At 38.8% G+C, this 26,502-nt stretch overlaps 1 long non-coding RNA gene across 4 annotated transcripts in view; it reads left to right on the top strand.

Moving 5' to 3' along the window:
- Window positions 1-7,147: 7,147 nt before the first annotated feature.
- LOC108176636 (uncharacterized) overlaps window positions 7,148-26,502 on the top strand; it is a 33,632-nt gene continuing 14,277 nt past the window's right edge. For 2 of the 4 annotated variants that reach the window (XR_011379750.1, XR_011379749.1), the window contains exon 1: window positions 7,148-7,673. This is a non-coding gene — a long non-coding RNA (uncharacterized lncRNA). The remainder of the gene's footprint in view (window positions 7,674-26,502) is intronic. The other 2 variants (XR_011379751.1, XR_011379752.1) reach the window with 2 other exon arrangements.

Below are 26,502 nucleotides of genomic sequence, written 5' to 3'. Positions count from 1 at the left end.
ATATTGAGAACTACCTTGGACACCAAAGAAATCTCATATAACAGACTCAAAAGACTAGTGTAAAGTGATCAACCCTGCTCTGTGGCTACTCTGGGCATCACAAAATCTACTTGATGCAACTGACAGATGTAAAAAAATAAAATGTTGTAGTATGAGAATACTTGAGAGTTCATGGGAAAAAATGTTCATTTTGGTGCAAACAGTTTTGCAATTCATGCATAGTTTTTTCATAATATGAATTTTATGAACTTTTTGAAGATTGCTTGTATACGTTGATTTTAAAAATGTTTGGTACCAAAATAAGTTTATCTAATAATTCTATTATCCACAAACTTTTTGATATTCTCTCATACTCTTATCTGTATGGTAAGCATATACATTATAATAATCATTATAATATAATTTATAAGTTGTGCTGTATAAGAGGAACATAAATTGCAATGGTAAATGTAATAATGTCTTAAATTAGTTAAAAAGAAACTGTGATTTTTTTTGTTTTTCTTGTTAATCTTTTAAAATGATGGTTTGTTGGGAATCTCTGAAGACTTTTCTGTGAAGTGTGAGTTTATGGTCCATCCCAGGCATTGAGTGAACACATCATTTTGAGAAAATAATCTTGAATGTGAGATTTAATCTTAAGTGGGATAGTGATACTGTTAATGAACAGGATGTGATAATAAAAATTATGCCTTTTCAAATTGCAAGGAATAATATATGTTAAGCCATTGTATAAATAATAGTAATGAAAATATATGGTATGCAGGGTTATGACTTCTTTCTTGAAATCTGAAAGTAATTAACAGAGCTTGTTAGACATAGTGTAATATATCCAGTAGAGTGGACAAAACTATATGCTAGGTAGCAAACTGACACCAATAAGGGTTTACTCTAAGGAAATTTTTAGTTATAATTTTCCTTCATTTGTTGATATGATGTTATCTTATTTTAGTATTAATGAGTAAACATCTCAAATTTTTTGAATATTTCTGAATAATAGTACACAATAGCTTTCCACTAAAGAAAAGCATAGTTTGATTCAAATTTTGGTTTCTATATTAGTTAATATTATCACTATACTATCTGGTGTAAAAGAGCAATACCTATCAATGTTTTTGAGAATTTCTGAATCATTACATTTTATAATAATATGTATCTTGGTGTGAGTGTTCTTGTTCTAAATAGTATTTCTTAATGAACTAAAACAGTAGTAAGGGAGAAGCCTTTTAGAAAGTTTTTCAGTCTTTGAGTGAATAAAGTTAAAATTCATTGTTTCCAACCACATATATATCTATGAAAAAACAACACGTGGCAAAGGAACATTTGAAAATTCAGGCACTGGGTAATTGTTAGTCTATCACAAAATAAAACATATATTTTTAATTTATACAATTATTAAATATTCATGATTATGAACAGGGTAGTGTACACAAAAGCCAGAATCATAATTTTGCAAAGACAATCACTGTATCAGCTGGAGGTTTTGTCTATGCAACTGCATAAACAGTTTTCCTATTTTCCACTAGATTGACCAGATGCTTTGTTGTCATGTAAACACAATCTAAATGAAATCCACAGATTTCCCCAAAAACCTTATTTTAGCTAAATATTTCTTGGCTGATCTTATTTTGGGTCTGTTAACAATTTATCCAGAATGCTTTGATTGGCCTTTAAGTCTTTTGCCATCTCTTATCCATCCTTTATTGGGCAGTCAAATGATGGAGAAAATGATGCAAGTGCAAGCAAATAAACATAGAAAGAAAGGTCTTTGGAAGCCAGGCACTCTGCACAGTTAGTTGTTGGGGCTTTCTCAGGAACAGAGTGGTCAAAAGGGCAAGGGAGGTTATTATCCAAACTATCTCCCCATTCGAAATGTCCCTGTCCCAGAGGATTAGAATGAGACTCTCATGCCCTTAAACATCCTCTCTGTTATCTCTCCTACTTCCTACATTCTTTGAGGCTCCAGATGAGTAAAATAACAACATGTATTTAACATATTAATTTAAAATGACATGTGGTGGTGAATTAATTGTTATTATTTGGTCTCTAATATTGTTAGTGAATATTCAATTTCCTATTGCTTATTCAGTCTTCCTGATGTTGAAAGTTCACATGGTCCTCTAATAGATGGTGTGAGATGATGCAATTGCAGTGACAATGACATCGTGTGAGAATCTAGCTGTTTATATCAATTTCAATGTATTTTATGTACTCACGATCCTGATCCTTCTGACTTTTTGATTCTTTTTCAGGAATAAAGCATAAATCTGCGATTCTCAGTCGTTTCCCCTACCCAATATGATTAAACACAATTTCCCAGTCTAGATTCATTTGTATTTTAGCTTCCATCAAACTAAAGACTGGGAAACTAAAAAATATTAGTGTCTATCAGAAAATGCTAATATTTGAGTCCTGTCTACATTATTGAAACAGTTAAGTAAAATGAATAATTATGTTTGGCATCAGCTGTTATTTAACCATATACCAATTAAAAACAATATATCATTTATTTTATTTATGTTTGTTCATGGAAGAATGCAATTTTTTTATTTTTTATTTTTAACTTTTATTTAATGAATATAAATTTCCAAAGTACAGCTTATGGATTACAATGGCTTCCCCCCCACAACGTCCTTCCCACCCACAACCCTCCCCTTTCCCACTCCCTCTCCCCTTCCATTCACATCAAGATTCATTTTCAATTATCTTTATATACAGAAGATCAGTTTAGCATACATTAAGTAAAGATTTCAACAGTTTGCTCCCACACAGAAACATAAAGTGAAAAATACTGTTTGAGTACTAGTTATAGCATTAAATCTCAATGTACAGCACACTAAGGACAGAGATCCTACATGAGGAGTAAGTGCACAGTGACTCCTGTTGTTGACTTAACAAATTGACACTCTTGTTTATGGCCTCAGTAATCACCCTCGGCTCTTGTCATGAGCTGCCAAGGCTATGGAAGCCCCCTGAGTTCACTGACTCTGATCATATTTAGACAAGGCCATGGTCAAAGTGGAAGTTCTCTCCTCCCTTCAGAGAAAGGTACCTCCTTCTTTGATGACCTGTTCTTTCCATTGGGATCTCACTCGCGGAGATCTTTCATTTAGGTTTTTTTTTTTTTTTTTTTTTTTTTTTTTTTTTTTTTTTTTTCCCAGAGTGTCTTGGCTTTCCATGCCTGAAATACTCTCATGGGCTTAAAAAATTTTTTTTGTTTCATATGAGGGTGAGAAGAAAGGATAAGAGATGTAACATTTTGGACATGACCTGTAATTTTCTGTAGGTTGCCTAGATGTCAACAGATAACTCTGAGCATCAAGGTTATGCTGTGATGAGTACTGGAATTTCAACTTCAGTCCTTTGGACTCCTGACAGAGAGCCTTTTCTGCTAGGACACATTGGTTTTGGCCCTGCTCTTTGGACCTTACAACATTGGTTTTATGGAAGACAGAACTCAGTGATTACTAATGTACTTATTAATTCTTTACTATCTTAACAGTGCAGTGTCCAAAATGATAGAAAGAGTGGCCCACAACTGTGTTCTATGTATAAGGCATTGACTGAGTTCTGACCGCACTGAATACATTCAGGGAAAGAAAGCATATGGTTAAGATACCTGGACTTCAAGTCATATGTGTAGAATGTAGCATATCTTGTGGTTAACATGTGTTGATCTTTACCTTCTTACATGCTGAAAAGTAGATATATGGTAAACTTAATGTTATCCTAAGAACAGTACATTAATATTATAAAATTATGAAGAAATAGTGTCATAAGTTGTTTTATCATGTCCGTGAAGGGAGATGATCTGGTTGTCTTCTGAGTGCTGTTTTCCCAGAACTTTGCATGAAAACAATGTAGTTGTTCAATAAATATTTCCTAAATGAATTGATGAAATCTTGTCAGAGATAGAGTCCTTTTAAAGACCAACTTTGGCATTCTATTCTTAGAATCAAATATAGCAAATACTGTAAAGTATGCTAGTAAGAAAATGTAAAAGCACAATATTTAATAGCAAATTCTAATTGGAATACTTTTTGACATTGTGATCTGATGTGATTTGGAAAAAAGTGAATTTCACTGGGAAAGATCAACAACTAATTTTGCTGTCTGCTCTTTCCAGGTCAGAATGCTCAGTATGGGGCAAAGAATAGACAGAGAGGAAATGTTTTCCTACCTACACTAACACCAGCTGGCCTCTCAAAGGTCTCTGGGCATGTGTGACAATCCATCATTCCTGTCTACTGTCTAGTTTTCCTGCAGAAGGTCATTACCTTTGACTCTCTCCAATAGCTCTCCTTCAGGTCTTGTTCTGATGAAGCCTGCAGCCAGGGGGAATACAGTTGAGCACTTGCCTTTGGCTCCTCTTCTGGACTTGGCAAGACTGTTCTCCAGGAGGGAGAGACAGAAATTCAGCCATGAGTATCTTTTCCAATTATGTTCCTTGCCAGGCTGGAATCTGCTCCTTGTGTAAACACCTGAGATCCTGCTCTTCATCTCTACAGTTTGGTGGTTTAGACACTTATTTCCACTGCCAGATATGGGTTAGCTGGCTCAGTGTAGAAAACATACAGAGCAGTGATTATATAAGACATCTCAATCTACAATTGTGATCCAAAATTCACAATATTCACATCAAGATTTTTCCAAGTGTGGCATTCATTCTAACACTCCTTGTAAATGTTCCTCATGTTCTATAATTACCCAATTAACTCATAATGTAAACACAAGACAAGGGAAAGATGAAATGTTTTGAGTAAAACACACTAATGAGCAAGATACAATGGATAATATTAAACATTACACTTGCTCCTGTATCTACAAAAACATGTTTTATTGATGCTTATTATTTATTTATTTTTTGACAGGCAGAGTGGACAGTAAGAGAGAGAGACAGAGAGAAAGGTCTTCCTTTTCCGTTGGTTCACCCCCCAAATGGCTGCTGTGACGGGCGCACCATGCTGATCCAAAGCCAGGAGCCAGGTGCTTTTCCTGGTCTCTCATGCGGGTGCAGGGCCCAAGTACTTGGGCCATCCTCTACTGCACTCCCGGGCCACAGCAGAGAGCTGGACTGGAAGAGGAGCAACTGGGACAGAATCTGGGGCCCTGACCGGGACTAGAACCCGGTGTGCCGGCACCGCAAGGCAGAGGATTAGCCTATTGAGCCATGGCGCTGGCCTGTTGATGCTTATTAACCAATGGGGTTGATTAATTGATTGATTGGCTATAACTGTTTGTTACTATATCATCTCTTACTTCCATTCACAACTCACCTTCTACTAAAGTTTTATTTGAGTAATGCCTCGGAAGATGAAAAGATTCCAGGAATTATAAAGCACTGATTTAGGGAAGTCTGGATTGCAGAAAGACCAGCTCCATCCCAGGCCCTGAGACAGGCATAATTTTCATATTTTACATCTCAACATTGAAGATCTATTTGAAGTTGTCTTATTTTAAGGGCTTTCTAACATCTCTTTCTAACACCTGTCTAGATAATTAACAAAGCAGTAGAAAGAGATCAAAGTTATGGTTATTTTCTTGATTCTTTACACAAAAATGCCCCAGGTACTTGTCTGGTGTTTGATATAAAAAAGAAATCTGAAACAGTCATATTCCTTGATATATATCACCAATATTTTGAGCTGCTAGCACATTTGCCTGTTACGTCAAGGCATCTGAAAGTTTAAAGCTTGGCAAAGCAATGTTTTTCTTTTTCTTCTTCTAGAATCCCAGGGTAAACATTAAGCAGACAGCATTTCTGCTTTGAGCATTAGAGGGAAAAAAAGACTGAATTTGAAAAGCCTACTAGTACACTTTGGGGATTTCGGAAAGTGTCATTTGGCTAGGAGCTGAGTGGAGAAGCTGCCATTCCGTAGAGGGGATAGGATGGAAGCCGCATGGCCTCATTCATAACTTCACAGCTACTGCAAATATCAGCTGATGAATATTTATGTTATCCCTGGCTTAGACCCGAAAGACAAACAGGGGGAAAAAAAACAAAAGTTAGGAAAAGGTCGTCTGAACTCTGTGGGATTTTTTACCAACACTTTCCATGCGCGAGCAGTAGCCCTGAATGAAGTCATTCTGTGCAGGGGCCCAGCACAGGAAGACAGGGTCTGTTCATTAGTGCCCCGCACTTTGTTTGAACCTTGTACATTCATGGGGTCCTGAAAAGGAAACCCTTTCCTTAAATCAAACATACAGGATATAGCGCTACCTTACTTTTTTTGGGGGGGGGGAATTATTTGCAAATTGCTCCTCATTTTAAAGTAACTTCGATGGTTCAAAGAAAGAGCAAGTCAGTTAAGGGGAGCTTAATACATTTTTTAAAAGGATAATTCCAGTCCAAGTTAACACTGTGTTGAGTTCAGTTTCAGAAAATATTTTGAAATTTATGAGAATACTTCAAAATGTTTGAGAAAAATGGAATTGGAAGATAAAGCACATTTTCCATGAATATATGGAAGATCCCATGTATACAAATAATGTCATTATATATAACTCTACTGAATATCATAGTAAAAGAAAAATTTTAGAAAAATTGTTTTCTTTTTTTATTTTTTATTTAGTAAATATAAATTTTCAAAGTACAGTTAATGGATTACAATGGCTTCCCCCCCATAATTTCCCTCCCACTCCCACCCCTCCCATCTCCTGCTCCCTCTCCCATTCCATTCACATCAAGATTCATTTTCAATTATCTTTATATACAGAAGATCAATTCAGTATGTATTAAGTAAAGATTTCAACAGTTTGCACCCACACAGAAACACAAAGTGTAAAATACTGTTTGAGTACTAGTTATAGCATTACTTCACATTGGACAACACACTAAGGACAGATCCCACATGAGAAGTAAGTACACAGTGACTCCTGTTGTTGACTTAACAATTTGACACTCTTGTTTATGGCCTCAGTAATCTCCCTAGGCTCTAGTCATGAGTTGCCAAGGCTATGGAAGCCTTTTGAGTTCGCCGACTTCGATCTTATTCTGACAGGGTCATAGTCAAAGTGGAAGTTCTCCCTTCAGAGAAAGGTACCTCCTTTTTTGATGGCCCCATTCTTTCCACTGGGATCTCACTCGCAGAGATCTCCCATTTAGGTCTTCTTTTTTTTTTTTTCCAGGGTGTCTTGGCTTTCCATGCCTGAAATACTCTCATGGGCTTTTCAGCCAGATTTGTGTGCCTTAAGGGCTGATTCTGAGGCCAGAGTGCTATTTAGGACATCCGCCATTCTATGAGTCTACTGTGTATCCCGCTTCCCATGATGGATCGTTCTCTCCCTTTTTGATTCTATCAGCTAGTATTAGCAGACACTAGACTTGTTGTGTGATCCCTTTGACTCTTAGACCTATCAGTGTGATCAATTGTGAACTGAAATTGATCACCTGGACTAGTGAGATGGCATTGGTACATGCCACCTTGATGGGATTGTATTGGGATCCCCTGGCAGTTGTTTTCTAAAATGTTCTAGAGATTGTAGTCTTATTTCAGAAAAAAAAAATACCTCTTGAGCTGCATTGTAGAAGAATTGATCATTTGAGATTTACATACTACCTCCCACTGTGTTCTCATCCACAAATGTCACCATTGTCCTCTGCTGCCATGTTTGCCATCTTTACCAACTTCAGATTGATCTGATGTTATGGAAACAAGAAAGGGAAACTCATCAAGGTGAGAGAACTTTTCTATCTGCCAAATATTATTATTGTCAGTTTTGGTTTGAGAAAAGAGGTTCAAAAATTTTACTATTATGAAATTATGACTGTCTTGTGGATTTCTGTGATGTAAACAAACTGATTTCTTAGCACTTGTGGAGAAGCAGGTGTCCTCACTGGGAATCCTCAGAATATTTTCCTTGAGATGAGGATTGGGTACTTGGGATTAAGGAGGAAATACTGACGGAAAGGAAGGGGAAGTACAGTGAGAAAACCAGATACAGAATGGTTGAGGTAGCCAAGGGAAGTTCCAACTTTGACAGAATTATGCAAGGAGGTCTAGATTATAGTTGTATGTGAGAATTTGTCCACACTTGAGGCAAGGAAGTTATACTTTTATAGTTCTATAAGGTAAGATATTGGCTAAGCATTATCCATTGATTGGTGTTGGATGGTGCAATGGCTGACTATCATGACATACATCCATGACATAGGGAATTCAAGAGCCTCTAAATGAAGCCCAGCCATGTATCCTACAGCAGGCATTATCCTATAAGCACTACTGGGAAACAAATTGGTATTTGTGGAACTGAGGAGAGAAATCACAGAAGAGGTATGTATTTCATTCTCCACATAAAATTCTTAGTCATAGGGTCTTAAGGACTGTGATGTGTAGGTCCAGGACTAGTTAAGACTTCAAAGAAAAATTGGGAGGGAGATATTAGCACTTAAGTGACATGTGAAATTTGTAAAGTAGATTTGAACAAAATACCTGTAGATTGTACATGAGCAGTCAGTGAATCTCTTTCAACATGCTCCTTCCCATGATTCTGGAATGTCTAATTCTGAAGGCATGTTGCACAAATATAATGAAGACTGAGGGTGAACATTCCCTAAGACCACCCAAGATTTGTAGAATCCTGTATTTATTTTGCTTCAATTTTTAAGAGTTAACTACCCAAATAATAACTACCCAAAGTGAACAGTGAATAATCTGAAAAATTCCACCTTTTTCATCTTCCTTTCTTGGCTTATAAACATAAAGGGGGGCTTTTTCTCAGGTTTCTCAAAAAAGCAAAAGAGTGAGTGAGAAATTGGCCCATTGACTAGATTGGGCAGGTCTACTTGGTGAATGTTGAGAGTAGATTTAACTTGGAGTGTCAGCAGTGACATACACTCTGTTTTCATTGTTGATTCTTTGGTTGTTTTACTCAGCTTTTCAAGACCCTCATGGAGAAGGCTCACCTAAGAGGACTTTTATAGGAGTGTGTTTTGTTTAAAATGATACGTTATTCATATGAAGGGATATCTTGCATGGCCCCTGATGCATTTCTACTCAGGGGAAATGAGGACCTGAAGGAAAGAGTTCTAGCCAGATAGCTATAAAAGGATCTGGCAGAATATTATAGGGGCATGTACAGAACATAAATTTTCTTACTACTATTGATTGCTCTTTTAGAAAACAATCGAGATGCCAGCCTTTTGGTAATTCTTAAACTCTTTAAATGTCATCCAAGTTACTATTTGGTCATGACTTTAAGTGCTGGGGGACCTCCTTTAAAATGCAATTCAGGCCAATTGCTCAAGTCAGGGCCACAATTAAACATCATGGTTATCTTTGGATATAATTAGGGGACATCTAAAATAAAAAAATAAATAGATAAATAATGACAATAGGGATAATGTCAAGGGAAAAATAAGGAAATGCTATTTCTGAATTGTTTACTGTGAGCAAAGATTGATGGTTGAAGATAGAAAAATTCACTAAAACTAAGCACTGTAAAACTATGACTGAAGCATTGAAGCTATAGAAAAGTGGATTTATGGCATGCTAAAGGAATAATATTTATACAAACTCTATATTAAAAAGTGGCATGGATCAAAAATATGGCTTGGTTTGTGACATTTTAGCCCTCATTTTATTATAGGTTTTGAGGTTTGAGGGAGAGCTTACCTAAGCATTTAAACTACTGGTTAAGTAATTTTATGTACATCTTTAGACTTTTATATGACTGATGAGAGCAATTACTCAAGTGTATAACACTAATGAGGATTCTGAGTCCTGGAATATTGTGGGCATTTGATAAAGATTTGTTGAATGAGTGAATGAATGAATGAATTTTCTATGAATTATGAACTTCCCTGAAAGGTAATAACAAGACCAAATGCTAAAACTATTTTTGTTGCATGAAATCCATAAAGATTAAGCAATCACCATCTATTTCTAAAATAACTTCAATCAGAAATCGGTCCAGTTAGATTTTACCTCCAAATTCGGAACTAGGCCGCGTAATGGAGACTGGAATACTTTGCCTTTTACTGAACTGACAATATGTGGTTTCAATTATAAGATTATACAAAGCTAAAGACTCATAAGCCTTTAGATCTTTGTTCATGTTTGCTTCTCTTACTGTCCCTATTTCTTAATCGATTTGGCTAATGATTGGTTAATAGGGATCAAACAGGTTCACGCTTAGGGCTTCATCATTCTTGGTTCCTTACAAACCATGCACATCTTGTTTAGGTGATCCTGTCTCCCTTCTTGTGCTCCTGAAGCTTTCCATCACAACTGTATTCCTGTTGTGCCATAATTTCTTACAGGTGTATCTCCCTATCATGATGAGCTGTTGGAGGAAAGATCCTTTGTCTTTCTGATCAACACAGTAGGCTGAGATTTTTTTTTTTTTAAATAGAGTGCCATAACTGGTAGACAAAGACATACAAGAAACAATTGTTAAATAAATAAACTTCAGTGTCCAAGAATAATATTAGCTAGAGAATGATCTAAAGAAAGGCAATGAGAAAATTACTGATGTGGTAAATATTAATGTGGCAAGACAGCCATCAATGTTGTGAAGGTTTTTACAGCTTCTCCCTTCTTTTGCTTTGGTTGGCCCTTGCTTCTGGCATCATAAATCACATACAATAAATATTCTTCCTGTAGGTGGCAATATTTGAACTCCTCTTTTTGGGGGAGAGGTGGATGTCATAAGAACAAATGTATGGCACTTTGAAGACAGATAAGAATTTAATTTGGAGTGTGAGAAGAAGAGGCAGCATTCAGAACTGCACATTTATTTACTGGCATCATGGAGTCTCTCAAAAATGATGTCTAGAGCATTTGACATGGATGAAAATTCAGATTAGAAGAGTACTCAAAGATTGCTTGTAGAACAATCCCAAGCCACCCTTCATAATCAATTGTGGCCACTAAAATATGCATCAAGTAACTGTTATCCTTGTACTCGATACTTGCCAATTAAAAATCTATTATTTTATGTGCAGTATATTTGAAGCAGAAGCTATCATTCATGTTAGTTAGCAAACACTTTATTTTCAAAATAAGTAGATTGATATAAACATATAATGTGGCCGGCGCCGCAGCTCACTAGGCTAATCCTCCGCCTAGCGGCGCCGGCACACCAGGTTCTAGTCCTGGTTGGGGCGCCGGGTTCTGTCCCGTTGCCCCTCTTCCAGGCCAGCCCTCTGCTGTGGCCAGGGAGTGCAGTGGAGGATGGCCCAGGTGCTTGGGCCCTGCACCCCATGGGAGACCAGGAAAAGCACCTGGCTCCTGGCTCCTGCCATCGGATCAGCGCGGTGCGCTGGCCGCAGAGCGCCGGCCGCGGCGGCCATTGGAGGGTGAACCAATGGCAAAGGAAGACCTTTCTCTCTGTCTCTCTCTCTCACTGTCCACTCTGCCTGTCAAAAAAAAAAAAAAAACAAAAACAAAACAAAAAAAAAAACAACATATAATGTGTGAGAGTAGAGAATATTTTATACTGTTTTTTGAAAAAAATGGTGTCATATATTGTAAGTTAAAATAAACTTTTATTATTATACTTTAATGCAGTAAAATTCCCTCTTTTTTTACTTCTAGGAGTTTTGACAAATGCATAGTCATGTGATCACCATCTCAGTCAAGATATAAAAGTTTCCTCACTCCCCCAAATTCTCCTGTAACTTCGTAGTTAAGTTTTCCTTCCTCCCAAGCAATTTCTGATCTATTTTCTGCCCCTATAAATTTTTACTTTTCTAGAATGCCATTCAGCGGAATACTACAGTTTGTAGCTCTTTGAGACTGATTTCTTTCATTTAACATAATGCCTTTGAGATTTGTCTGTGTAGTTAGGTAAAGCCACACTTCCTTCATTTTTTTCCATTCAGCAGTATTCCAAATGCCATAGTTTATCCATTTACTTACTGAGGGGAAATTTTTTGTGATTACAAATAAAGGTGCTATAAATAGTCATGTTCAGTTAGTTTGTTTTTTGAAAATGTAAAATTTCCTTTCATTTGTTTTAAATAACTAGAAATAGGATTGCTTGTCATATAGTAAGTATTTAGCTATGTAAAGAAATTGTCAAACTCTTCCAAAGTGCTTATGCCACTTTCTTTCCACTAGAAATATAAAAGATTGTCAATTAGTTTGCTTCTTTTGGTATCATATTTCAAAATATTAAATATTCTTACAGATTTACAGTGTTACATCACTGTGGTTTTAATTTCCATTTTCATTTTGAGTGCTAATATTGAGTACTCTATTCTTTTGATCACTTTTTGATTTTCTTTATATTACTATATTTTATGTTATATATAGTATATATATATGTCATATATTTATTTGAAAATCAGAGTTACAGAGGGAAAGAGAGAGAGAGAGAGAGAGAGCGAGCTTGCATCTGCTTGTTCACTCCCCAGATACCTGAAAGACCAGGGTTGGGCCAGGCTGAAATCAGGAGCCAGGAGCTTCGTCTGGGTGTCTCACGTGGGTGGCAAGGGCCCAAACACTTGGGCTTTGTTCCACTGCTTTTCCCAGGCCTTTTGCAAGGAGCTGGATCAGAAATGGAGCAGCTAGGACATGAACTAGTGCCTATTTGAGATGCCAGCATTACAGGCAGCTTTACTTACTATGCCACAATGCCAGCCTCAAGTTCAATATATATTTTTGATACAAATTATTTTTCATATATATGAGTTGAAAATATTTCTTCCAGTTGTAGCTTGTCTTTTCATTGTGTTAACAGTGTCTGTAAAGGAGCAGATAATTCTCAAGTTTTTTTTTTTTTAAATTGTATGTATCATGTTTTTCTGTAATGATTGTGCTTTTTGTTGTCAAATCCAAGATTTCTTTTCCTAACTCCAGGCCACAAAGATTTTCTCCTCTGGGATCTTTTATATTTTCATTGTTTTTAAATTAGATTTGTAATATTTGTTTAATTTTTTTACAAAGTATGGATTGAGGTTACATATATTTTACATAATTTTTCCAAAAAAGATCTTCTATTCATTCTTGAATACTATAGCAGGCAAATTTCTTTTTAAATCTTGAAAATGTGAAAGTTGGGTTATACATTTGGTGCAGAAGTTAAGATGCTGTTTGGAAAGCCTGCAACCCTTATCAGAGTTCCTGGTTCTAATCCAGCTTCCTAGATGTGCGCCTGGGAAGAAGTACATGATGCCTCAAGTACTTGAGACCTTGAGATCCACGTGAAAGATCTGGATTGAATTCCTGGCTCGTGGCTTAGGTTTGGTCCATCCCCGGCTGTTGTGGACATTTGGGGGAGTGAACTAGTGATTCGATGGTCTCTGTTTCTCTCTCTGTTTTTCAAATACATAAATATTTTCTTAAGACAAGAAGAAATGTGAATGCAATTTTCTTTATAAATGGGAGATCTGAGAATCTGTTGAATGCTTGATGAATTCAATTAAACTTCCTGAGCTTTTAAATTTATCTAAAAATGTGGAAATATGCTAACAGAATTCTAAAATCTTTCTGTGCCCTTCCTTTACCTACTTTTTCCTATTCTTCCCCCATACATTTCTCAGTGGTTTTCACCCTCTCTCCCTTCCCTTCTCCCATTTCCCTATCTGGGCAGTAGATGGTGCTGTGCTGCAATACATCTATTTGGTGCTTTCACACAGTGTTTAAATAGAATATGTCATCCTGTAATTCCACACTTTATGCCTACACTTTGAGAAACTATCATTAAATTGTTGCTGTTCACACCCCGTGCTCTTGGAGGTGCAGAATCCCTGATAGGGGTCAGGTCACTGTAACTTGTATGTATCTTCACTTCAAAACTTGTCAGGAGATAAAGGCTTTTAAATAAGAAGGAATTAAAAGAAAAAAAAAAAAAAGCAATGATGGTGGTGACCCAGCAAGCCCACACTATAGTTCAATAGGACATTTGAGTTGATGTTTGTTTATCTGAGAGCAAAAATATGGATGGCCACGAAGAACCAGGGGCTAGGAAGCCCCTTTGCCCAAAATAAAATTGCAAGGTTAATGTGTTTGTGAACCACAGAGCCAGCTGCCTGTCCTTGCCCAATATGACTTTTGTGGTGGCAGCTGTTTCTACTGAGATTTGATGAGGACAGAACTGGAGGTTGTGGGATAGGAGGTTGTGGAAGTGGGAGATGGATCTTAAGAATGAACTCTGGTTTCTTTAGAAAGGGAACCCATGGGATTTAGATAATCTCACTTGCACGTAGTGCGCGAGAAGAGGTGGGTATATGTGGTCACCAGCTTCGTATCCTCAGTTGATGAATTAAAAGTCAGGGCATGGGCTGGTGTCATGGTGTAGCACGAGGTAAAGCTGTTGCCTGCTATGCTGGCATTCCATATGGGTTCTGGTTCGTGTTCCAGTTGCTCCACTTTTGATCTAGATCCCTGCTAATGGCCTGGGAAAAAGCAGCAGAGGATGGCCCCAGTCCTTGCTACTACATGGGAAACCTAAAGGAAGCTTCTGCCTCCTGGTTTTGGCTTGGCCCAGCCCTGGCTGTTGTGACCATCTGGGGAGTGAACCACCTGATGGAAGATCTCTCTCTCTTTTTCTCTCTGTAACTATGACTTTCAAATAAATAATCATAAAATAATAATGAGTGCTTAATTTTCCGAAAGCTTAACAAGCTTACATTTTACAGAAAAGGCACTATATTCACTTGCAAAACAATCATTTCTTATTTTCCTCTGGCCCAAGAACCCTGACGGTACTGGGTATTCACATTTCCTTTCACTTAGTTTTCCACTGGCCAAATGAAATGCCCATCTTGGACATCATCCTGGGATATCATGTAGAAATAGTAATGATATTCACTTGATAGGGCTTTATGGTTTCATGAAGCAATTCACACATATAGACAATTATCCCTTTCTTTAGAAAATAGAGATTCCAATGAGGACATTGGAGGTGAAAGTCAGAGAAGGTAATTGGGAAAGAAACGCATAGGCTGATGCTGTTGCTATTCAGGCTGGGATTTGGTGCAGTGGTTCGACCCTGCTTGGGACACCTGCATCCCATATTGGCATGCCTGCTTTGAGTATTGTTTCCACTTGTGGCTTTAGCTTCTTGCTGCGTGTGTCATAGAGGCAGCAGATGATGACTCAGGTACTTGAGTTTCTGTGACCCTGGTAGGAGACCTGGATTGAGTTCCAGGCTCCTGGCTTTGGCTTGGCTCACCAATGACTGTTGTGGGCATTTGGGGAGTGAACCAAGGGATGCAGGATCTGTCTGCCTGTCTCTCTCTCTCTCTCTCTCTTTGCCTTTCAAATGAAATGAAATGAAATACAAATATAAAACATGCACTAATGCTTACTGCTATTCTTGTGTAGATCTGCATGTGGGTGTTTCAACCTAATAAATCCAAACCTGAGCCTCTGATAAGCAACCTCAATTAACTTGATTTCCTATCTTTTTCATCTTGATAAATTACAATGCTAACCTTTCAGTAGTTAGGCCCTCAAACTTTGAAGTTGTCTTTGACTCCCTTTCTCCTACCATGCACCTGAAATACAAGCAAAACCTATTGGTTCTGCTTTTAATATATATTCAAAATCTTAAAGCTTCTTACTGCCTTCCATGGTACATCTAAGTCTAATCAACCACTAATTCTTAGGAATTAGGACAGCAGTTTTCTAACAGATTTCCTTAATCTAATTTCAGCATAATAGCCACAGCAGTGCTATTAAGATATATGATAGAGGGGAACAGGTGTTGAGCAAGCAGTTAAGGTACAGCCTACAGTGGAGGGTCAAATTCTATGCCTGGCTCAGTCCCTACTCTAGCTTCCTGCTATGCAGACCCTAGGAGACAGTGATGATGATTCAAGTAATCTGGGTTCCTGCCATCCCTGTGGGAGACCTACATTGCTTTCCAGCTCCCAGCTTCATCCTGATTCATGCCCAGTCCTGACTGGGCATTTGGGAGGTGAACCAGAAGATGGGAGCTGTCTCTTTCTAAATGAAATTTTAAAAAAGGAACAAGTTATACCTTGTCATTGCATTGCCAGGAGTCTTACAATGGCCTTCTATTTCATACTGAAGAAGAGCAATGGCCTCCCAATGGCCATCAAAGCCCCATCTGACTGTCCTATGGACTCTGTACTGATGTCCATCCTTCCTTTACTTATGCCACTTCAGCAGTCTTAGTGTTCCAAGTACCCTCCAGGTATGCCCCTGTGTTGGAATCTATTCACTTGTCCTTTTCCTTGAGTGATTTTTCCAGATCCAGATATGATTTACACTCTCATTTCCTTCACACTTTATTCATTGCCACCTTCTTACTCTGGCCTAACCTGGTTACTGAATTGAAAATTTGACCAATCCCTAACACTTCCTAACCTTTCCTTGGCTTAATTTTCCTCTTCAGCATTTATTACAAATGTGCTATAATTTGTGTTTATTTGTCTTGCTTAAGTTCCTAGAATACAAACTCCACCAGGACAGGAATTCTTGTCCTTTCAAAATAATTTTGTCATTCTATCCCCAGAGGCATTAGAAGAGCTTGACACATAGCAGGCACCTGACAACTGACTATAACTGACTGATAACTCATGAATGAATGAGTGTTCTCAACCTCACTCCCATGGCAAGTCTGTGGTTCTAGCAGAACCCCCAAAGAAGAAAGACTGGAGCTGGCACTGTGGTGCACTGGGTTAAGCCATGGCCTACAGTGCTGGCATCCCAAATGGGTACCAATTCAAGTCCAGGATGTTCCACTTTTTTTTTTTTTGACAGGCAGAGTGGATAGTGAGAGAGAGACAAAGAGAAAGGTCTTCCTTTTGCCGTTGGTTCACCCTCCAATGGCCGCTGCGGCCGGTGCTCTGCAGCCGGCGCATCGCTCTGATCCGAAGCCAAGAGCCAGGTGCTTCTCCTGGTCTCCCATGTGGGTGCAGGGCCCAAGGACTTGGGCCATCCGCCACTGCACTCCCGGGCCACAGCAGAGAGCTGGCCTGCAAGAGGGGCAACCGAGACAGAATCCGGTGCCCCGACCGGGACTAGAACCCGGTGCTGCAGGCATAGGATTAGCCTATTGAGCCGCGGTGTCAGCCCAGGATGTTCCACTTCTGATCCAGCTCCCTGCTAATGCATCTGGGAAAGCAGCAGAGGATGGCTCAATTGCTTGGGCCCCTGCACCCACCTGGGAGACAAAGAAGTTCCTGCCTCCTGCCTCCTGCCTCCTGCTTCCTGGCTTTGGCCTGGCCCAGCCCCAGTCATTGTGTAGATAGAAGATCCTCCCCCTCCCCTCAGATCCTCTCTCTCTCTTTCTTTCTCTCCCTTCTCCCCCCCCCCCCCCCCCCACTCTGTAACTCTGCTTTCAGATAATTAAATCTTTGGGGGAAAAAGAAGAAAGGCTAATGCTTAACTAGATTCCTGGAATTAGAACATTTTCTGATGTAAGGACTAAACATTTCCAATGAACTCAATACTCCACTGTCACTTCATGAAAAATACAATTTCATGGTGTAACTCCTGGAGATTCTGATTCAATAGGTCTGAGAATCCATGTTTTTATGTGTTCCCAAACAATTTTGAATCTTAGCTTTATTTGAAGACCCACTGGCTTAGAGAACAGTTTCTCATTAACTAAAAAACTATTTATTGAATATATGCTTTGTTTTAGAAACTATGCCACAGAATGGCTGTGACCTGAAGCCTTGTAGGAGAGTTGGAGATGTAAAATTACATTTGCAATGCAGAATAATAAATGCTTTCTTGAGGCATTTATTAATTGCATGGGTTGCAGAAGACAAAAGAAGGATGGAACTGAAGTGGATCTGAAGAATTCTCAGAAGCAAATTCATGATGAAGAGGAGATAACAAGGCAGGCAAAGGATAGAAGACACTGTAGACAGGGAAATGTCTTGGTGTCTGAATTCGGGGCAATTGCTACATTCCTGATATCTGCGTAGAATATCTCCAAGTCATGCTCTAAATCTAAGGAATGGGGAAATGAGGCTGCCTTCCATTTTCCCAAAATATCTTCACCTCTCTTTTTCATAGCATTCTCTTCCAGGTGTCCAGGAGTCTAATGTATGTCTTGAAATAAGAAAACATGTTTCAAGGTTCTTTATTTAGTTTTCCTTTTAAAATGGTATGGTGAAGTCCCTCCTGATCTAAAGTAACTAATAGATTTCTGGAGTGTTCACATTTCAACAAAAAGAAGGCAGCCCTTAGTAATAAATGAAATCAGGCAGGCATTAGTGACAGCCAACAGGAAGAGATCCTTTTGGGTTTGAATCTACAATTTTTCTGATGTTACCTCATATTAGGAAGACCATAAGTTGGTGCAGAATTGATCTCTGGTGATTCTATGCTAATTCACCCTAACAATGGGGGAAATGGTAACCGCCATCATTTCTTCCAAACTTTGATGTAAGTCTGTATGTGTCAAATCAATAGTCCACATTTCTTTTTCTGTAAAGCAATAGGTAATACATATTTTATGTTCTGTGGGTCACTTAGTTTCAGTTAAAAGTACCCAATTATGTAATTATAGTGTGAAAGAAGCCATACATACATAAATTAATTGGGGTGACTGTGTTCCAATACAACTTTATTTACAAAACAAGTGATTAGCTAAATTTAGTCTGCAGATCATGGTTTTCTGACCCCTGCATTAAATTTAAAGGAACCTCTTCTGTTCTTATTCTATTGGCAAAAGTCAGTCACATGTCCCCACTTAGAAGCAGAGTGTCAGAGGGATGGAATTTGGCTGTGTGCCCAGGGAGAGAAAACTGTTGAGCATCTGGCCAGTTTCTGAAATATCACATATCAGGTATAGTCTTCATTGGCATTTTACTGAGACAGACACACAGCTGTCCAGTTCCAACTTGCTGAAGGTCAAGAGTGTTCCTTTACAGGACATCATATCACAAGTTTTCTAAGCAGCCCTCATAAGTTTTTATCTTAAAATTTTAAATATTTATTTTTTGTTTATTTGAAATGCAGAGAAACAGAGACAGATATAGAAATAAAGAGATCTTCCTTCTGCTGGTTCAATAGTTCTGCAGCTTGCAACAATAAAAAATCTGAGCAAATTGAAGCAAGGAGCCTGGAATTCAATTTGGTCTCTCACATAGATGGCGGGAAACCAAGAACTCAAACCATAACCTGATGCCCCCCTATCATGTGCATTAGCGGGAAGCTTGGATGGCGAACAGAGCTAGGGCTTGACAGAGCTAGCCCTCTGACTTGAGTGTGGGTGTCCCAGGGAGCATTTTAGTGACTGTGACAAATGTCTAACCTACTCTCACATGTTTTCTAAGCTACTTTATCCTTTAGTTTGGGAAATGGTGGACATGTTTTGCTTAAAATTATCTTAGATCTGGTATAGATCAGGTTGAAAGGTTTTATTTCTAGGCACAAAGATGAGTGTTATCCCAGGAAGATGATTGAAGTACAACATAGTCTCTACTGGTAATGAGCAGTCATTTCTAGAGAGCAAAGGTAAGGAACACTCAGTGTTAGCTCAACCTTCAAACATCAGCTGGGAGTAAATCTTCTTTGGGTATTGTTTTCCTTTCTTGACTCCTTCTGAAATCCCTGGAGATCGGTGGAAATCTTGTTCTGAAAATGTACATTCAAAGATCTAACTACGTTAGCAGCAATTTGTGATAAAATATGTGTTTCCTTGAATCTTCAAAAGATTTCCATTTAATATATTGCGAGCTCAGAAATAAGAGTTCTTTCAGCAGCCCTGTGATATAAGCAGAGAAGAGATTCAACTAAAAATTATATATACATAAGAGATGCAAGTGATCCTCACTATCCCAGCTCTCAAATTGTCATATTTTATGATTGTATGATAGAAGTAGTACAGTAAGGACTATAATCCTGCACTCTTCCCCTTACATCTGGGAAACCCTGGAGACTTGTTTTGCCCAACAAAATGTATTGAAAGTGAGAGTGCAGACTTGTACCATCTTCCCTTTCTCAAAACCCCACTGCTTCCTTATGCAAAAGCCAGAGGGTGGTCCAGGGGAAGATAAGAGAGAACAAGGAGTATGGAACAATTGTCCCAGCTGATGCTTTCCTGGATGTACCAGCCTGTCAGTGCCTCAAGATTCTGACAGAGCCCAGGAAGGCGTGGCTTAGATCAGCAGGATGGCCTGGTTGACTGTATGTTTATGGAGCTGTTTGATCACTTATGTGTGATATTTATTGTAAGAGAAAACTTTGATCATACAGGCTTGAAAAGCAGAATTTTATTTGTATTGCAGTTATTGGAAAGATGACATTAGGTACAAGGCATGTGCAGTGCTTCAAAATGACCTATGTGACTGAGTTATCACAACTTCCACAGTGAACATAATGTGCTGGCTTTTATTCTCTCATTAGTAACTACCTAGTTGCAAGATGGATGGTTCATTTCCATTATATAATGGTGTTCAAGGTGTTTTGAAGAAGATGGGCAAAGAGAAGGAGAGTAGTAGCTGTCCCTTTTTCTAGAGAAGTGACAGCCTTTCTAGAATCCTCATTTTAGCAGTTTTTTGTTGATGTTCCATTGGCTGGATGATGCTACATGGTTATCCTTTGGCTGGAAGGTGTTTAGGAATGAGGAATCTGTGTGACTGCCACAGAAAGAAATATAAAACTGCTGGCAGGTTATGCATACTGATGTTATTTTTCAGGGAAAGCTTCACAAAGTCAACAATATTGGGCATGACAATGAACTCAGGTGGAAAAGATGAGAAGGTATTCTGCAGGGGGAAGCTACACATATCAAAGTTACATATAGTAACAAAGGAATATATCCATTTCAGAAATTCAAAATCTGCAGTCAAGGCCCATAGAAGCACAAATATTTGCTCAAAATAATAAAGCTGTAAATTGAGTAGACAGGTCTCAAAAGCACACCTTCAGATGTATGGTCCAGGGTCCTAGGTGGCCTTGCAAAAATGGAAACAATTCTTATGATCTTTGAGTATTTTGTCCATGTGCCCTTTATTACACTGAAATGTACCTATTTCTTTTCACCACAGAGTAGACCAGAGAGCCGTATTGTTATTAGCTAGTGAATTTGTGCACATTTTACCACAATTTTCTGTAGAACACTGCCAAAATCATTACTCAGTTACTCATAAAAATCACCTCTGATTCACCCTGTCCATGCATATGAGCTCTCTCACATCTATTACATTGCAGACTGTCGCTCCCCGTCTTCGTGGAGGAACGACACAGGACCCTGCGTTGTTCTTTCGTCTGCTCGGCCCTCCCTGGGTTTGCTGCTGGTTCTTCCCTGGTTGGCTACCGTCCCTTCCACCTCCGTGGAAGGGCGGTTCCCCCTGCCACCTTCCCCACTTCCGCGGGGGAGCGGCACACCGCCAGCCGGCTCCCTCGGGGGCTGCACAGGTGTTCCTTCAGATAGATGTTCCTGGTGCATGTTGTCTCTCTCGTCCTTTATAGTCCTCTTCCACCAATCCCAACTCTGCTACCCACACGCCAAGTACGCTGCTCTCCTCCAATCAGGAGCAGGTCCTACAGTTTATTGGTTGAACTGGAGGCAGCTGTGTAGAAGCTGTTTCTCCCTTCTCAGCGCCATATTGTGGGAGAGCAGATGCATAGAATAAGTCTTAATTCCAGTAACTTAGTCTAGTCCGAGTTGCTCCCCACAGCAGACATCTATTCATTTTACAATAATAACCCTGTATATCTATTGCATTCATATCTGCCAGTTTAAACCCCCATTACCATGAGAGATTTAAATGCAATAACTTAAATTTTTGCCTGTTTCCTTGGGGCCCCTCAAGTCCATCCTGCATCTGAACTTTACGTGGGTCTTTCTAAAACAAAGCTCAAGTCAGGAAGACACTGGTCACACCATCTATCTATCACTACACTGCCTGAAATTCACTCCAGAAATTTTTGTACCTTTTTCTTTTGGGAGATACAGCATCTAGAGTTGCCAGGTGTAGTTTCAGTTCACTTCTCTTGTCATTGTGCTCAATCCAATTTAATGTTTGTCTTGCCCCTTTTTATTTTCAAAATGCAGCCAGTTTGAATGATCAATGATATGATCATTCTATACTTTTATCTCCTTTTTTTTTTTGGTAGACTTTATCATTCTCTGAAAGTATTGACCTATTTTTGAAGGACTTGTGTAGAATATTATCCTCAGTGTCTAAATTTCCCTCTCCAAAATTTATTTATTTAATTGATTTGAAATGCAAAGAGACAAGTGACATAAAGAGAGACAACTTTTTTATCTACTGGTTCATTCCCCAAATGCCCAAAACAACCAAGGCTGGGCCAGCCTGAAGCCAGGAGCCCAGAACTCAATGTGGGTCTCCCATGTGTGTGGCAGGAGCCCACTCACATGAACTATCATCTGCTGCTACCCAGGTTGCACATTAGCAGGAATCTGGAATTGAAAGTGGAACTGGTATTTGAACTCAGGCCACATGAAATGTGGGCATCTCAAGCAGGGTCTTAACCCCTTTGTCAAATGCCAGTTCCTCCTTTTATCAGGTTTACATGAAAATGAAAGATGTGTGTTTGCTAATGGAAAGAAGGGATATGAGGGATTGCCCAGCAAGCGGGAAAAGATTTTTAACTAGCAGGAAAAGTTAGGGAGACTAACTTATTTTGTATTTAAACTTTGTGATTATCCTAATGCTTGTCACATTTACCTCACACTGTTGCTCCTACTGTTAGATATAAAGAAGGATATTGTATTTCTTGATCATAGGAGGAGTGATGGTGGTTTTCTTATTTTCTTTGGGGTTGAAGCAGGAGACAAACTGAAGAAGTGAGAAAGAAAGATGAGTTTTGTGGACTGTTTAGGAGGCAGCTTACTGTGCAAATTCACACGGGATATCAGTCATTTTTTCATTTCGCACAACAGGAGAGAAGAAAGACTCTGCTAGAGTATCTGTCTCAAGTCATGGAGCATGAAGAACATCTATGAAGAAGTGTTGCACTGACCCTGAATCATTAGAATCTTGTGTGTCTCCCCAGAGATGCCTGTTGTTAAGTTGTACTTGGAGTCTTAATGATCTCTGCAAATTTCCTCAGCAATATGGATCATGGGAAGTCAACCATGATTTTATCATTACACAAAGTACAACCCACACACACACTCAGATCCAGTGTGTGTAGTGTCTGTGCCAGTGATGGGGAGAAAGAATCCCAAGCAAATCCCAGGATAGATAGGTAGTCTATCCTTGCAGAGGAGATGCATTCTCATCTGCAGAGAAGATGGGGACACTTAAAATTATTACCATAGAAAGAGTTCGAGAAAGGATCATGGGGCGGGTGTCTGATGCTGTGGTAAATGCATCCGTTGTGACACCAGCATCCCATATTGAAGTGACTGTGTTCAAGTCCCAGCTTTGCTCGCAATTCCAGCTTCCTGACAGTGAGTACCCAGGGAAGCAGCAGGTAATGACACAGGTAGCTGGGTTACTGCCACCCACGTGGGAGACCCTAATTGAGTTCCACTCTCTTGGTTTCATTCTAGATCCATCCTGACTGTTGTAGGCATTTAGGGAGTGAACCAGTGGGTGGGAAAATCTGTCTCTCTGACTTCCAAATAAAAATTTTAAATATTTTAGAATAAGAAAAATGACTAGGAGGAATTGGAATCACACCTAATGTTGGAGGTCATTCTAGATAAGAAAATCAAGCTTGAATTTTTGTTTAGTGCTTTTCTTGTAAGAAAAAACTAAGAATAAATAAGTGACTGAATGTTATCTGATAAGAAGTTCTTGCTTTTTCCTACTTCTGGCATAGTTCCTCCTACTTTAATTTTTTTTTTTTTTTTTTTTAAGAGAGAGGACTCAGTATAGCCGGAAAACAGATACATAGGAAAAGGGATTTACCAAAGGCAACAGATTTTTTTTTAAGGTGTAAGGTTGAACTATGCCTTTTGAAAGCCAGAGACATGCACAGATTATTAGGTTATGGGCACTTGGGGCTTTCTTGTCAATTTAATATTTTTTGAAGTTTAATGTCTCAGCAGTGAAAGGAAACAGAAGCAGCTAATTCTGACCCTAAGAGTTCTTTCCTGACCCCTTGATACCTAGGCACAATAGGGTGACTTCAGAACTCAGTTAAGGCCTTAAACTCTCTATTTCCTGTCTTTTGTTAGCTTTAATCTGACACTTAAACATACTTCAATGTGGACTTTTGTGTGGGAATGCTTTTGATTTTTTTCCCTCCCAAGAAACCCTAGCCAAGAGACAGAAAACTAGGATGGATTTCTAATCATATGTAGTCTGTATCTTAAGAAGTGATATGCTGTTTTTAAAAGTCCTGAGGGCTACACTGTCTTAGGGCAAATTTGTACTCCCAGTCCTCTGAAGTGTGGATGTCTCCATGAGAAACTCACATACTGAATGGCTCCAGGGGCCACATTCTGTTTTCTGTGAATGGAGGTTGAAGCTGAGGTTCTTGGGTTTGGGAAAGTGAGAACTGTTCCCATTCTATGGGATGGTGTGGACAGCCCTATCAAATGCACACATCTTGTTGGGTGTGCATCTGTGGGGGCTGGGGAAGGCAAGAGCTCCTGCACAGTTGAGTAAAGTCTCCCCTTGAGCTCCCTGACCTAGTTACCTGGTCAGTCATTTCAGCCACTCATCTGTCACCTATGACTAATGGGCCATTAGATTTGGAATATTCTTTTGCTGATTGTGGTCTGTTTAGCTGCCTTTATTGGGAGAGGTTCCTATTTCCACTTTACTGACTGGGACTGTGTCTGGCAGTGAGGGGAGGAGTGGGATGATACATAGACTTCAGTACAGAGAATGATGGAAAAGCAAATAACAGGCCAGAGTGAGTAACAGTGATTCAAAGAGTTAAGCAACAGAGTTCACATTGCAGTATTATGACCATGGGTTTAATAGAGTGTGATACATGCTTGTGACACAGAAGCCTATAAATGCTGAATTACTGAATGGAAAAATATATTGCTACAATATATCAGTTATATTTTAGCACATATATGTTGCATTTGTTTATATGTATACTTATATGTACATGTGATTGTGTTCATAAACTAGAAAATCATCTGATTTAAAGGGCTCACCTTTATTATTCTATTGGTGTTCTAATTCAGTGTTACCACTTTGACAGATTTATCAACTTCATTTCCACATTTGTTTACAACTGTCACATTGTTTATTGGAAAACATTCTCTGTATTCTATTAACACATACTCAACTTTTACTATTTGGTAGTTCATGCAAAGATACAATGTCAGAAGATACTCCATCTGAGTGTTAAAACATAATTTTGAAAATAGTAAAATTATGACCTATGTAAATATAAAGATATATCAAAGACTGCATTCACTTATTATAAGCAACACAACCAGTAGGATGTTAAAATTGGTTCCAATGAGACTTTGATTTACAGGAATTTATAGGATTCAGCTGTGTGGTTGTGGTAGGAATCACTCACATTGCAAAATAACTATACCCACAGATCTAAAATAGCCAAGGTGTATTTTTGTTTTTGTTATCTTCAAGTCTTGGAGTACATTTTCTTGATAATAGGATGTATTGATTTGTTCATCACTTCAAATGTTTTGGAGACTGTATTATGAGTGTAAAGTCAGTGTCCATAGGTGAATTTGAGAAGGTACCTGTTATTTAGGAGCTCGTGTATACACGGAGAAGGGGAAGCACTCAGATAACTATAGTTCATTTATGAATGTGAATATAACCTTGTTAAGTCATTCTTTTGTGGAAAGGCCTACATGACTCTGTAGAAGCAGAATTGAGCAGATCTTCCTAGTTAAAAGGTAGAGAAACCCCATCAGCACAAAGGAACTAGTGACCAAGGATTGAAATATCAGCTTTTCATTTTATCTAGGGAGAAAAGAAAATGAAAAGGCTCAAGGTGAAAAAAGAAAGGCATATTTATGGAAACTGCAAATATTGAAAAATCAGGTACTGGGGAAGATTGTGCATGGGTGGTAAAGATCCTAAGAGGCAGGACTTAACTGATAAACCATAGTATGCCTAAAGAGCTGGAAGACTAGTGCTGAAATTTAAGCAGGAGTGAGCGAATCACTTCAATGTTTAAGACCATACCGTGAAGCAATTTAAATCTGTAGCAGGAAAGTTAAAATGCTAAAACCCAGTTGAGGACTGTGGGGGAGGACAGGACCAGAACTCCTTTCTCCCACCATTCTAGCACCTTCAGAGTCATGCTTGATGCTTGTTTGTTAGCAAAGGCGCTTCTCCTTCATCTCTGCCCTCTTTTCTTTGTCCCTAATTTTTTCCCTTTCTCTGCCCTCCTTTCTTCATTTGTCCCTTCCTTTCCATCTTTCTCTCTTTCTGACCTTGTTTCCATGAAGTTTAGTGACTGAGGAAACACCTGTTGCATGTCTTGTGTTTTGTGATCCCTTGTGTAGAATTAGAGTGATTCTAGGCGGTACTCTGATTCTCAAGACAGTCCTGGATAAACAAGAATACATTCCTACTCTCTGATTCTCATTTTAAAATCAGCTGCGAAAGCACCATGACATCATCCTAGGCAAGGTAAATACAACTGCACAGTTTACTGCTTTATGACTATGACACACTGGGCCAGGTTTCCTGAACCCTCTCTGGACTGGACA

The sequence above is a fragment of the Oryctolagus cuniculus genome, chromosome 11 (assembly GCF_964237555.1).
Source record: "Oryctolagus cuniculus chromosome 11, mOryCun1.1, whole genome shotgun sequence".
In the NCBI taxonomy this organism is placed as follows: Eukaryota; Metazoa; Chordata; class Mammalia; order Lagomorpha; family Leporidae; genus Oryctolagus; species Oryctolagus cuniculus.
This window is presented reverse-complemented; position numbering and strand designations above follow the sequence as displayed.